Source organism: Corvus brachyrhynchos, unplaced genomic scaffold (genome assembly GCF_000691975.1).
Source record: "Corvus brachyrhynchos isolate BGI_N302 unplaced genomic scaffold, ASM69197v1 scaffold17, whole genome shotgun sequence".
Classification (NCBI taxonomy): Eukaryota; Metazoa; Chordata; class Aves; order Passeriformes; family Corvidae; genus Corvus; species Corvus brachyrhynchos.
Genome location: NW_008240046.1, coordinates 1,223,028 through 1,236,456, shown reverse-complemented (window position 1 = coordinate 1,236,456; position 13,429 = coordinate 1,223,028). Strand labels below are relative to the sequence as shown.

At 35.6% G+C, this 13,429-nt stretch overlaps 1 long non-coding RNA gene across 1 annotated transcript; it reads right to left on the bottom strand.

The window, feature by feature from the left end:
- Positions 1-2,832: 2,832 nt before the first annotated feature.
- On the bottom strand, positions 2,833-7,731 carry LOC108449123. The gene is made up of 4 exons (XR_001865239.1): positions 7,634-7,731; positions 7,391-7,444; positions 3,982-4,067; positions 2,833-3,037 (listed from the first exon to the last, which is right to left on the bottom strand). It is a non-coding gene; the product is annotated as an uncharacterized LOC108449123 (long non-coding RNA).
- Positions 7,732-13,429: the final 5,698 nt, after the last annotated feature.

Below are 13,429 nucleotides of genomic sequence, written 5' to 3'. Positions count from 1 at the left end.
TGGGAAGTTTTATTTTATTTTGGTGTGGTTGTCTGCTTTTAATAGGCCTGTCCTTTCAGATAAAGAACAACTGATTCCCCTGGAATTAAACATCTTCCAAGGCAAAGCAGGAAACCTAAATGCATAATTATTTACAGCATGTAAATATGGGTCATATCTAAGGTGTTTGTGTCTATATAGTAAGCTAAACTCTAGATGTAGCAAAGGTTACAAGAAAGCTTACTGTGTAAAAAAACTAAACTTCCAACATCTGTTTAAGACTTGGTTTAGGACAATAAAATAGCTGTCAATTATTTTGTAGAAGTAACATCTAGGTAAATAAACTTCATATTCTCTTGATTTTTTTTTCTGCATTATAGCTATATTAGCAAAGTTACTTTTGCCTTTATACTATCATTAAAGAGCCTATCAGCTCACTGAAGCTAGTTAGAAAATGAAATACTTTTATTCAAGAAGGGCTAGTATTATCTGAAATAAAATGCTAAGACGGCCACAAATTTAGGAAGATGTCTCTTTAATAATGTACGTTGCTACACTGGGGCCCCATATTGTCTGTTTACTCAAGCAGGTGGATTTGCTGAAGAAGTGCTGATGATGCAATGTGCTGACCCACATATCAGTTCCCAACGGAGTGCACCAGCTGGTATAGTTTATGCTTGTAGTTTAAACAAAGCCAACATTTTTCCCTTTCCATTGTCTCCTGCTGATGGAATACGGAACAATTAAAATATTGTCAAGTTATCTTATAGGAAAAGATCTATCCTTACAGTTATTTATGGGTTGTGTTTTTCTTCCTTATTATGTATTATTTCTTGTGAGAATATAAAATAAAAATTTAGATCTGGGAAACATTGCTTGTATACTTATTAAAGTGCTTACCTTATCCATATATGATAAACACAAATCTTGAGATTATTAATGATTAATAATTTACATTATTCCTTGAACCTTACTCTACAAAGGAAAATAAATTATTGCTCATTTTTTATTGTTTTCTGTGGTTTCATTTTCACAGATGTCTAAAATGGTGCAAAAGCAGTATTAAGAGATCTAAAGTTTTACCTCAAAATTAGCATTGTACACCTTGATGGCTATTTCCTCTGAGGCTTTTTTAAAATTACCAAAAACAGTAACAGGGTTTATGAAGTGTAAAGGTTAACTTCTTTCATATCTGAGATGCTTTAAATCCTGTAATTGTGATATTTGTTTAATTAAAAATAGTACTTTGACTGCTCAGATCTCTGTTAAAAAACAAACAAACAAACAAACAGAAATGTCTCTTTAATAAGCAAGATTGTTGAAGTGAGAAACTTTAATTTCAGAAAGTCAAACATTTAATGTGAAAATGTTCTCAACATCCAGGAATATCAATGGTCAATATTTCTTCATAAGAGAGATTGGGCCTAATGCTTTTTCATTTAAAATTAAAATATTGTCTCTAAGTTCCTAATAACAGAACCTTGGGAGGTTATTTGTGGCTCAAGCATAGTCTTTTGCTTTACCAAACTCCATCTGCTAAATCCTTTCACATTATAACAGAATATATATCAGAACATGACTGATCCTCATGTGTACAGTTAATGCCCATAAACAATTTTTGTATGCATTTATGCACTTGTAAGGAATTCAATATATGAATTAGCTAGAAGACATAACATTTGCTGCAGGATATCATTACTTTATGTAGACCTAGTGGAGGTGTCTAAGGTATAGACAGCTGTGGAGTAGTTTTGTTGTGAAATTGCATGAAGGCTCTAGTCTTGTGTTGTGAAGGTTCTGGAACCTGGACCCATGTCTGCAAGACTTGTAATCAGTTCATTCACTACTGATAGACGTGATTAAGGAGAACACAGATGTGTCTTTGATGCAGATTGGATTCGGTGTTGATCATGAAATAATGCTAAGAGAAAGCAAATGGTTAATTTGAGTGAATGGTGATGCACAAGGCTAAGTATATGAAGAGCCACGACCTAATCTTTGACGCTGAAAGTCAGGTTAGCTGTTGGCTAGTTTCCAGGACCATGGTGAAACATTTCTTGATTGTAATAAAACTTGAATGCTCATTCCAAACAACGCTTTTTCAAGTTGTGGAGTTTTAATGAAATTTCCACTTTTTCAGGCAACTCCGTAAGGTCAAAACAAAACAGTATTTGAATTTTCCAAGTGGGTCAGAGCTTTTGATTTTTCTTCTTACATTTTTCTCTTTTTTTCATTTACTAGCTTGCTTCATTCTAAGAAGCAAGTAATCCCTGAAATATTATAAGAAATATTAGTCTTTAGAAAAAGCATTTTGATAAGAAATTCTCCGTGTGGAAGAAGCAATTTAAATTTTGCTAGATAAAATGCCTTTATTTGTCATTGTGCACTGACATATTCAAATAAATATGTGTACTCTTCACTTTAATCCTTGAGACAATGTGTATTTTATTGTGCTTAGGAACCATGACAACACAAAGAGATGTTTCGTATTTAAACCAGATACCACAGTAACATAAGAATACGAGTGTTTGCATAGCTTTTGAGGGGATAGAACTGATTCACTGTAATTGTGTTTTAGAATTTATGAAAAATTATTTTTCTTTGTATCTGTAATGACAACAGTATCTATTTTGACATAGCTGAACTCACTTGTGGTAAGATCTGTACATAAATCAGGCATTGTAAAATGCCACATATTGTGTCGTGCAGGGTTTTTATTTGAGGTCCTTAGTCATCAGGTATTTGGTTAAGCAATGACAATAATTTATTCATTCTTACCTATGCAGATGACACCAAGCCGACTGGTGCAGTTGACACACCTGAAGGACAAGATGCCATCCAGAGGCACCTGGACAAGCTTGAGAAGTGGGCACATGGGAATGTTATGTGGTTCAATAAGTGCAAGGTGCTGCACCTGGAGCAGGACAACCTCTGCTTGGGGGGTTGAACATATTGAGAGCAGCCCCGCCAAGAAGGATTTGCAGGTATTGGTGGATGAAAAGCTGGACATGAGTTGGCAATGTGCACTTGCAGTATGGAAATCCAAACACATCATGGGCTGCAAAAAAAGGTTGAGAGAGGCGATTATGCTCCTCTGCTCTGACACCCCATGTGCAGTACTGTGTCCAGATGTGGTGTCCTCAGCACAAAAAAACCACAAACTGTTGGAGAGGCCAGAGGGCCACAAAAATGATGAGTGATGAAGCACTTCTTCTTCAAGGAAAGGCTGAGAAATCTGGGGTTATTCTGCTTGGAGAAGAGGAAGCTACAGGGAGACCCTATCAGTACTTACAGGGGACTTAAAAGAAACACAGGAACAAACTTTTTAATAGGGCTTGTAGAGATAGAACAAGGAGTGGTGGTTTTAAACTAAAGAAGGATCAATTCAAACTAAGTATTAGGAAAAAAAAAATTATTTTGAGGGTGATAAGACATAGGAACAGATTGCTCACAGAGGTTGTAGATGTCCTATCCCTGGAAACATTCAAGGCCAGATTGGACTGGGCTTTGAGCAGCCTGATCTAGTTAAAGATGTCTGGGATCATGGCAGGAGAGTTGGACGAGATGACTTTCGAAGTTCCCTTTCAACCCAGACAAGTTATGATTCTATGGTTTTACTTTTTGTCAATCTGATATCACAGTAGAAAGATGTCGTATGAGGTGAAAAAGGAAAAAACAATTCCTTAATGTATGTATTTTCATTGTCCTTACATTTCCTTACTATGGGAATGCTATGTTTTTAATCTGTTCACTACTTGAAAATGAAATTTCTTGAAATTATCATATAAATATCTCAGTGTTTTATCATTCTTTTCTTCTTTTTTTTTTTCTGGAAAAGAAGCCAAGAGAATTTTTCCTAAATTAATCATAAATAGCTAATTCAGTCTTCTTCCTATGCCTTTTTAATATTAGTGTTTCTACGTAAAATTACAATGTTCTATTTGGAAAGAAAGCATTTTTTTATATGTCACTACATGCTGAGAATTTATACATGGTACTTACAGGGATTTTTTTATACCTCTTTTCAACCGTTGTACCATTCTGTCATTACAACTCCTCTGAAAAGGAGGGAAAACTGCATTTTCCTTCTGAAGACAAAAATCGAATTAGTGATACCATGAGTTTGAAACAGGAAATTCATTAGTTGTTTTAAAAGTCATAGAGCATCTAGAAAACCATCCCCATTACTTCTTTTCTATGGGTTAAATGTATTTTTATTAAATATGGTAAAAAAAAAAAAAAGATGGTTTCCCTTGTCCAGCTTCAGTGTACTTAACCAAGATCTCATTAACCTGCAAGATATTTTCTAATTCAGTCACAGATGCAGTCATGAGTAGTCGGCTGGAAATGAGGTAATTGGGGTGTGACAGAACTCTTAGTCTGTATCCATAATTCATTCTTCATAATAGAAGAAAACGTGAAGGTGCCCTATCAAAGTTTTTATGATAAGTTTAGTTTTACAAAAGCTGATAAAATGAATTGCTGTTCTGGTTTTGACATCAATGCACCATCTTTCAGTATGAAGAGCAAAGCTCACATTTCAGCAATACAAGGATCCAGGGAAATGCAGTCTGGTGAGCCTCACTTGATCCCTCAGAAGTTTATGGATCTAATCCTGAAAAATATTTCCAGGCACATGAAGGACAAGAAAATCTTCAGGAGTAGTCAACATGGATTCATAAAGCAGAAGCTATGCTTGACCAACTTGATACCTTGATCATGTAAGCTGGGTGGGAGTGCTGATCTGCTTGACAGTAGGAAGGCTCTGCAGAGGGATCTGCACAGGCTGGATCAGTGGCCTGAGGCCAGTTGTATGAGGTTGAAAAAAGCAAAGGTCTGTATCCTCCCCGTGAGTCACAACAAATTCATGCAGTGCTACAGACTTGGGGAAGAGTGGCTGGAAAGCTGCCTGGGGGAAAAGGACCTGGAGTTGCTAGTGGATATATGGCTGAACATGAGCCAATGTGTGCCCAGGAGATCAACACAAATGGCATCCTGGCCTGTGTCAGAAAGAGCGTGGCCAGCAGGACCAGGGCAGTGATCGTCCCTCTGTACTCGGCACTGGTGAGGCCACGGCTCGAATCCTGTGTCCGGTTCTGGGCCTCTCACTACAAGAAAGACATTGAGGTGCTGGAGCAGGTCCAGAGAAGGGCAATGGAGCTGGTGAAGGGGTTGGAATGCAAATCTTATGAGGATTGGCTGAGGGAGCTGGGCTTGTTTAGCCTGGAGCAAAGGAGGCTAAGGGGAGACCTTCTCACTCTCTGCAACGGAAAGAATGTGGTAGTGAGGTAGGCATTTATCTCTTCTTCCATGTAACAAGTGAAAGGATGAAATAGCCTCAAGTTGCACCAAGGAGAGGTTTAGATTACATACTAGGAAAAATTTCTTCCCTGTAAAGGTGGTCAGTCATTGAAACAGGCTACCTAGGGGAATGGTTGAAACACCATCCCCGGAGGTTTTTGAAAAATGCATGGATGTTCCACTTAGGGATAGTCTACTTGTGGACTTGGCAGTGGTAGGCTGGACTTGATTATCTTGATGGTCTTTTCCCACCTAAGGATTCTCTGATGAAATGCCCAGACTTGTAGAGAGCAGTGGATTCTGACTAGCCAGATTTCAGGAAGGTCTTTGACACCGGCTTCCATAACATCCTCATTGAAAAACAGCTGAAATAAGTGCTGGATGAGCAGTCAGTGAAATGCATTGAAAACTGGATGCCATTATTTTTGAAAGAATGTAGAACGAGAATTCTACATTTTTTGAAAGAATGTAGAATTTCTGTCACTTTTACAGAATTGCAAACATTTGGAGGTGCTTAACCTGAATCCTCATTCAGAAAGGAACACAGTAGAATTAGAAAAGTTCTTCTTTCGTCCTTCAATATTGGATGCTTCCCAGTATATTGCCCAGATAGACTTTAAAAGATTCAAGCAGAATGTTCTTCTTTACTTTTAAAAAGGAGCATTTTGCTGAAAAGTATGGATTATTATCTCAGGAGTTTATTTTGTTTTGTCTGACTCTATCCTTACATCTCTGGACTATTCCATTATAAGAATTTTAAAGCCAAAATTAAGATTATTCCTTTCTTTCATGTGCTATATTTCTATTGGGAGAAGTTGATTCTATTTTCACCACCAAGAAAAGCTCTTTAAACATTTATTGCAGCTTTGTTTTCCTTCATCCATACAAGTGGAGAAAATTAAAATGTTTTCAAACCACTACATACATATACCCTGTATCGGTCTGTAACACCTCACTGACAGGCCCTTCTTCATTTTCCATAATGTCTATGTTATGACAAACACATTAACAACATTCACAGATCTCAATATACAATAATTAATAATACTGAAGAGAACTCACTTAAAAAAACCCTAAAGAAATAAATATACAAAATACTGCACCATAGTGAGGGTGTTCTTAGGTGTAACCTTAGAAGCACTATCTTTCTGCCTAATAAACAAGACTCCTTAGCAGGAGAGCTGAGTGGCAGAACTGATAACGTAACAGCAAGAGCACTAGAGATTGTGGAAGAATTTCAAATAAAATAATTACCTTTACTAGCTCTGCAGAAGTTTCAGTAAATGCTGAAGAGGAGAAAATTGCAGGTGCTGACTTCAGAGAGTTGTAAAAAAATCTCTGTAGAAAATATCCTAAACTATACATTTTAAGTTTCTGATTGTTTTTCTCCTATATTGCCTCCTGCTGCTGGAAGCCCACCTGGTCTGTGTTACATCTCCTATTCAGCATATTTAAAGTTTGCTAGAACTGCTTCAGGGTTGAATATTTTAGAATAATGTTAATATGGCAGATTTTGACATTCTATTGTTCAAATGGCAACAATCTTTTTTTCTAATTATTTTTTTGCTAGGTTGAAATTCAAACTCCCTTCAGAGCAGAGGATGCTGAACTCTGGACTAAGAGAATTTGCAGAGCAACAATTTATTTTTTTCCCCAGTTGCATCAAGTGGTGGAATAGATGACTTTTGTATTTAAATCAGCAGAGTCACATGGTCACATGAAAGAAAGAGCAACATCTGGCCAAACACCTAGAAAAATGGTATTCATGAAATACTACCATCCTAAAAAGCTAATACACTATAGTGATAACTGCTTAAATCTTAAGAGCTTCATTTCTCAGAGGTACTCTTATAGACAGCAACTGAACAGTACAAGTCTCAGATGTGTTGAACACATCTCAACTCTCATTATATTTCATTCTTTATTCAAGATCAAAATATATTTTAGATTGGCTGTAACCTCCATACTCACTTAGAAGTCTGTCTTCAGAGACCTGTGTTTTAAAATCTTTGCTAGAGAAAATCATTTACTCCACAATGCAAAATGTTTAAGAGAAACATATATTCAAGATCATTGATTTTCATAAAAATTATCGGTGTTTTAAATTTACCTTAAAGTTTCAGTTGATAACTCTCAGTGGTTTCTCCCTTCTTCCCTCCCCGGCCTAGAAATAAAAAGAGAAATGAAATGTATATGGAATATGGATATTAAAAATCTTCAGAGGTAATTTTGCTTTAAAGAAGAACTTCTAAATATGGATTTTATGTAGATAGGTCAACAGATGCAAATGATTTCAAGAAACACTTTTTTCGTCTTTGGAAGCACTAGGAATGTAGGTAGGAACACTACTTACATTCTTCAAGCTTCAGAAATGTTGCTAAAAGGGAGAGGATATAGCTGCTGACCCAGTGTGTAATGCAGTAAGACTGGTTTTTCTATCAAAGCTGCATAGATTGCATAGATGCTTTACAGATCATTAGTAACAAAGGTTGAGTTGGTCAAAGCTTTCTGTCTATTTACGTTTTTGTTTTTTTTTTTTTTTTTTATGTAAACAGTCAACTCTAAAGTTCAGTACATAGTCCAATGCAATTGTGAATTTATTTTGAAACCCTTTACAAATTACAATAAGTGATTAAGGCACCACATAAGAATACTGCAGAGTTTAAATATCACCATTCTCTAATCTATCATGCAGATCTCTAACAGAGTTAACAATGGTACGAAGCATAATTGTTGCAGCTTAATCAGTATGAATACATTGCTATTTGTCTGGAAGGAGAAGAAGCTAAGGGGAGGAACTACAATATTCTATTATTGAATTATATATTTTAAATCCATGAAACTGCTGAAAAGCCTGTGAGAATTATTACTGAATTTTTTTATAGCCAAGATTAAAATTATGGCTGAGATGTTCTCAATTTAGATTTCAGATCTCTCAATGGAAGTGCAATAAAGTAATCTGAACAAAATATTAATTATTTCCATGAAAAATTGATATTTTGGGGTTTTTATTGATTTCATTACCACAATTCACTGAGAGGATTATCATATTAACAACTTTGAAGTAACATACTGAAGGTAGATATGGTCTTTATGATAGAACTGAAACTGGCAAAATGACCTCTTTCATAACAGTGGAAAAATTGAATGAAACTCCTGATTCATTAAGTTGAACCTTTTGCTGTCACAAAAGAGAACACCTTATAGCTTCCCATCACCATCTCTGGATGTGTAGTCACCATCCCTGGATGTGTTTAAAAAAAGATTGCATGTGGCACTCGGTGCCATGGTTTAGTTGAGGTGTTAGGGTGTGGGTTGGATTCGATGATCTTAGAGGTCTCTTCCAACCTGGTGATTCTGTGATTCTGATTCTGTGATTCCATTATCAATTTAGATCTCCATCGAAAAGTAATGTTTTTATTTTACTTCACCTTAACAATTACAAGAGATTTTCATTTTAATTACTATAAATTTTCCTATAATGGTTTAAGAGAAACAATTTTATTCATCCCCTGCTATATTTGAAATTATTCTTCTAAAGCAAATTGAAATGGACTTATATGCAATGTTCTGTTTCACAGAAAATGTTTTTAGACAACTGTATTTGTTTTCTTCCTAATTTCAAGTAATTGAATTTAGATCATTCATTTGATTCAGAATTGCAAGCAACACCCAAGATCAGGTTGTAAGTAGGCAATATTTAAGAAGTTGTATTTTCTAAAAAGCTTTTTAACACCTTGTGAGAATGTCAGTGTTCATGACATCTCTGAATGAGATACTCTATTTTATTTTTCATGGTGCTGTTGTACTACAAAAATAAGGGGATCTCAAATCAAGATGTTGTAGGCCATTTGTTCTTGATAAAAAAGTCATTTAATTTAAGAACAGATATGCTACTGAACTGTATTCTTCAATAAGTGCTTGAAAAGGTAATCCAAACAAGAATTCCTGAGGCATTTAACTGTTAGGGATCATACAACAGAAGTATTTGATCATACATTTAAATGTAGAGTGTATTCCTGCAAATAATCAATGCTTGTGAATTACTTTATACAGCTGATTAGTGTGGTGGCCAATTGGCCTGTGGCACAAGGGACAGAGAGAGCTCTTGGTAAGACAGTCTCTGGTGCCAGAGACTTATCGGTCATGATGAGGCAAAGAAGTTTCTCCCAGGATGCATTGTTCTGTTACGGTAATCCACCCCAGTTTGGCTTCTCCGGCCGGCTGTTGGCCTCTACCCCTCGTCACTCCCCCAGAGCTTCCCCATTGGTCCCTGTTCCCTAGTCCCGCCTTTTCCCCGGCCCCAGGAAAAACCCTGAGCTCGCCATTGTTCTTGTATTTGCCTCTGCACCTTTTGACAGTGTAGCAGCAATAAATGCTCCTGCCAGAACACACCCAAATGCCCTTTGTGACTCTTGCTACCGACTGTAATACCGAACCCACCCGTGTGTCTGCGGGTGCACACGTATGCCCCACAGAGCCGGACAGAGACAGCAATAGATGAGTCTCATTTAAGCCAACTGAGCTATTTAAGTGCAAAAGTGTTTGCAGGATCCTGAGCTGTCTCATTAATCCTGAATCAATATACTTCTACATATGCAACACATCGAAAAAACTATTTCATGTACTCATGACAACATTAAAAAGTATAAAAAAATAAGCCCGCTTTTTATCGCAATTGCATATTCAAGCAGCAATTTTTGGAATGTTCTCAGGACTGACCACTTAAACAATGAGATTCTTAAATGCTAGAGAAGAACCAGAAAGCTGACAGGTCAAAAAATATAAATTTTCCTTTGGAAATGTCTCACTGCTGACTCTTATTTTAACAATTTACAGTGAAAAAAGAATGATTGTAAGACAGATGGAAGTATCCCAGCAAATGAGTTGCCATCAATAGCAAATACCCACTGGCTTTGTACACAACTCACAGTGCAGTATCTGGGCTTGCCCTGGCCTGAGTTGGTTTTAGCTTGTTTGAGCAACAGGCTGGCAGCAAATGACCACTGACCCCCTTGTTGGAGGTGAAGCTCTCTGAATGACTGTGGCCAAGTCTGTGAAACCAATACAACCACCAGAGACTGGTGGTATTAAATCTATACCAACAAATGATTACAGTTTTCAGTAATACAGTATTTCTTTTAGGTTTATTTCAGTACTTCATTATGGAAATATCAGATGCCCCTGTAAGTGTAGAAAAGAGGTGCCATTATATCTCATATCATAAAGACAGGCTGTGTCAAGCAGTGTTCGTTCCCTCTTCCACAACATGAAATCAGCTATGCCTTTGCCATGGTGACAATTGTTTGCCTACACTGTAAATATTCTAATGACATGAGAAGTTCTTCTAGCAGTGACTTCATGATCAAACAGTTAGTATCTGGTAAAAACACGACACAAAAAGATTCTGGAAGCTATGAAGTTGGCTGTTATGCAAGCTTAGTGGTATTTTTAAGGCAAAAATAAGTTTTAAATTTGAAAAAAATTAGAAATTGTAGATGAGAGTTACACTGTGTCCATTGTCCTATAACCTGTAACTAACTTATACTTTTGTAAATTTGTAGTACTTGAGTAGAATAAAAAGTAGAGAAAGAGGCAAGAATAGTGTTAAAAGGCAAAATAAGTGTACTAAAATATGACTTAATAGAATATGAATAAGGAAATTTTATAATGTGAAGTTCTTACAACTCTTATGAATATAGAATTAAAATTATTACCACAGTTTGATGGAAAATTGCACAGGTTTAATAACAATCCTGCAAGTGTGTTAGTTATAATCAGTTAAATTGTCATAGTTAAGAACAAGCAGCAGGTGTATAGATGGTACAGATCCTGAAATGCATAACTAGGACAGATGGGAATAAGATCAAATGATAAACAATATCTTTCAGCCTTAATTATAAATTTATTAATATTACTGAAATTAATTTTTACTTCTATTTACCACTAAGAATGTAGACATCCATGGACCACAAGTCTTGATTGCATCTGTCACTGACTTGAACAGTGACTGTGAATGATTTGCATGGGTGCTGAATAAAGCAGTCTATGATAAATATTAAACAGATGATCTATATAAAAAAATACTATTTTATTTTACACTAATTTGGATTTCTCAAAAAGGGGAGGCTGCTTAACTGAAAGAGGAGGTACAAAATATCTAACACAGCAAATAATTTCGTATGGCAATTGCTGTCTTGGTCTTGTGATGGTAGTTTGACAAATATTGTTCTCGCTAATGCTGACTCTGCTAGTCTAAGGCAGTCCTATTATCATTACTGCTGAGGCTTTGTTCTCCATGGTCTTCATCTTCAGGACTACATGGTTTTTCAATTGATCAAATCTAAAAAAAAAAGTATCTCAAATTGGTTGTGTGATGCTGTATAGAAAATTTTAATTCATTACAGTGCTACATAGTTAGGATTAAACTAGTGGAATCAGTATTTGTGGGAATTATAATATATTCTAACAAAAAAAAAGTACAGAAATATCTTTATATATTTTCTGCTTCCTAAGTAGTATCAAAAAGAAGAAATATTTGGTTTTCATTGCTGTCAAACCAAAAGAAGAGAAAAAATATGGGGAAGGCAAGTATTTTCTTTTAACTTTTCTTGATACAATATACATAAACATAGTCTGCATGTTATCTTTGGAATTTTGTACTTTTTAAAAGGAAATAGAAAAGGGCAATAAAACAGGTATTTTAAAAAACAATCCTTTCCTGGTTCATATGGAAGAAAACAGTGTACCCATACAACATAATTAGCTAATAATGAATGACTGAAGTTATGTTTTCAGTAGGTGTATTTGATGTACTACAAATAAAAATTATTTTGCTTTGTGCTAAGGCAAAATTAATTTCCTGTACATAAATACATTTTGATACTTTATTTATTTCCTCTGTTTCTTCTGTGTGTATGTGCACATGTGAATATCTAAGCGCTTTGCAAAAATTTGAGCATCATTACTCCACTATTACAAAAACCTGAGAGGAATTGAAATTGTTTACTAAAAACCATTACACAAGCTAGGGATAGCCTGTTATTATACTCCTGTATTGGAGACAATCCTGGATGTCTGCTCTGCTGACTTGATAGAGTGGTTAGTAGTGTCTTCCTCTGTAAAATATAAAGGGTCCATGAAATGCATGGACTGTTTGATATAAAGCAATGTATTTTTCAAGTGTCTAGCTCATTCCTGAAATAGCAATGGAGTTTGGTTAAAAAAATTAAAATAAAATAAATATAATAATAACTATATTTAATGTCTACCGAGGTACAGTGTACAATTTATAAGACTTCCTTCTCTTATATAAAAACCATTCCAGTTAATGAACACTTGTTATCTTATGAAATAAATTCATGGGTCATGACAACCTGAGCTAAGCAGAAAAGCTCTTTAGTAGAAAGCTGAAGTGTGCCAATAAACTGAAACGCAGACAACTGGCATAATTTAGAATCTTAGTGAATGAATTCACAAAAATAGTAGGTATTACTGCAAATTCAACTAATATCAATAAATCTCTACTAAAAAGGCTGTTTTATCTAAGGTAAATCATGCCTTTGTCCCCTTCCTTTTTATGTAGCCATAGGATTTGTCATCTGCAAGAAACTTAAATGTCATTTTCAAATCTAGAAGTGTGAAGGTCATAAAGGGTAGATCAACCTGTCCATAAAACTGAGACATTTCTATCCACTCCTCTCTACAACCACTATCTTACCACCTTCTTCATTTAAAATGCGTTACCAGTGATATGCATGGAAATTTGCATTCATGGAAATCTGCCCTTACATTTGTGACAGCACAGTCACAGAAATATTAGATATGGGTCTATCCTTCTGTTAAATTTCTAAACTGCTGAAGACAGTGGAAATTTCTCTTCTTATCTTGAATAGGTGTGTAGCTAAAAGGCAAAATACCTGAGAAAAACAGCACAAACAGCACTAGCCTGTCACACTCCAACTCCATTTAAGAAAATAAGGGATTTGATGGGAGATATGTGATATAAGGATTTCTCAGAACCTGGAGAGATAGTTTTAAGTGCAAGTCTAAAGAAAGGAAACCAACACACCATGGTCCATTTGATTCCTTGAAGAATCTCAGAAATATTCAAGTTTCTGTGAATGATAAGAAGTGTTATTCAGCTTCC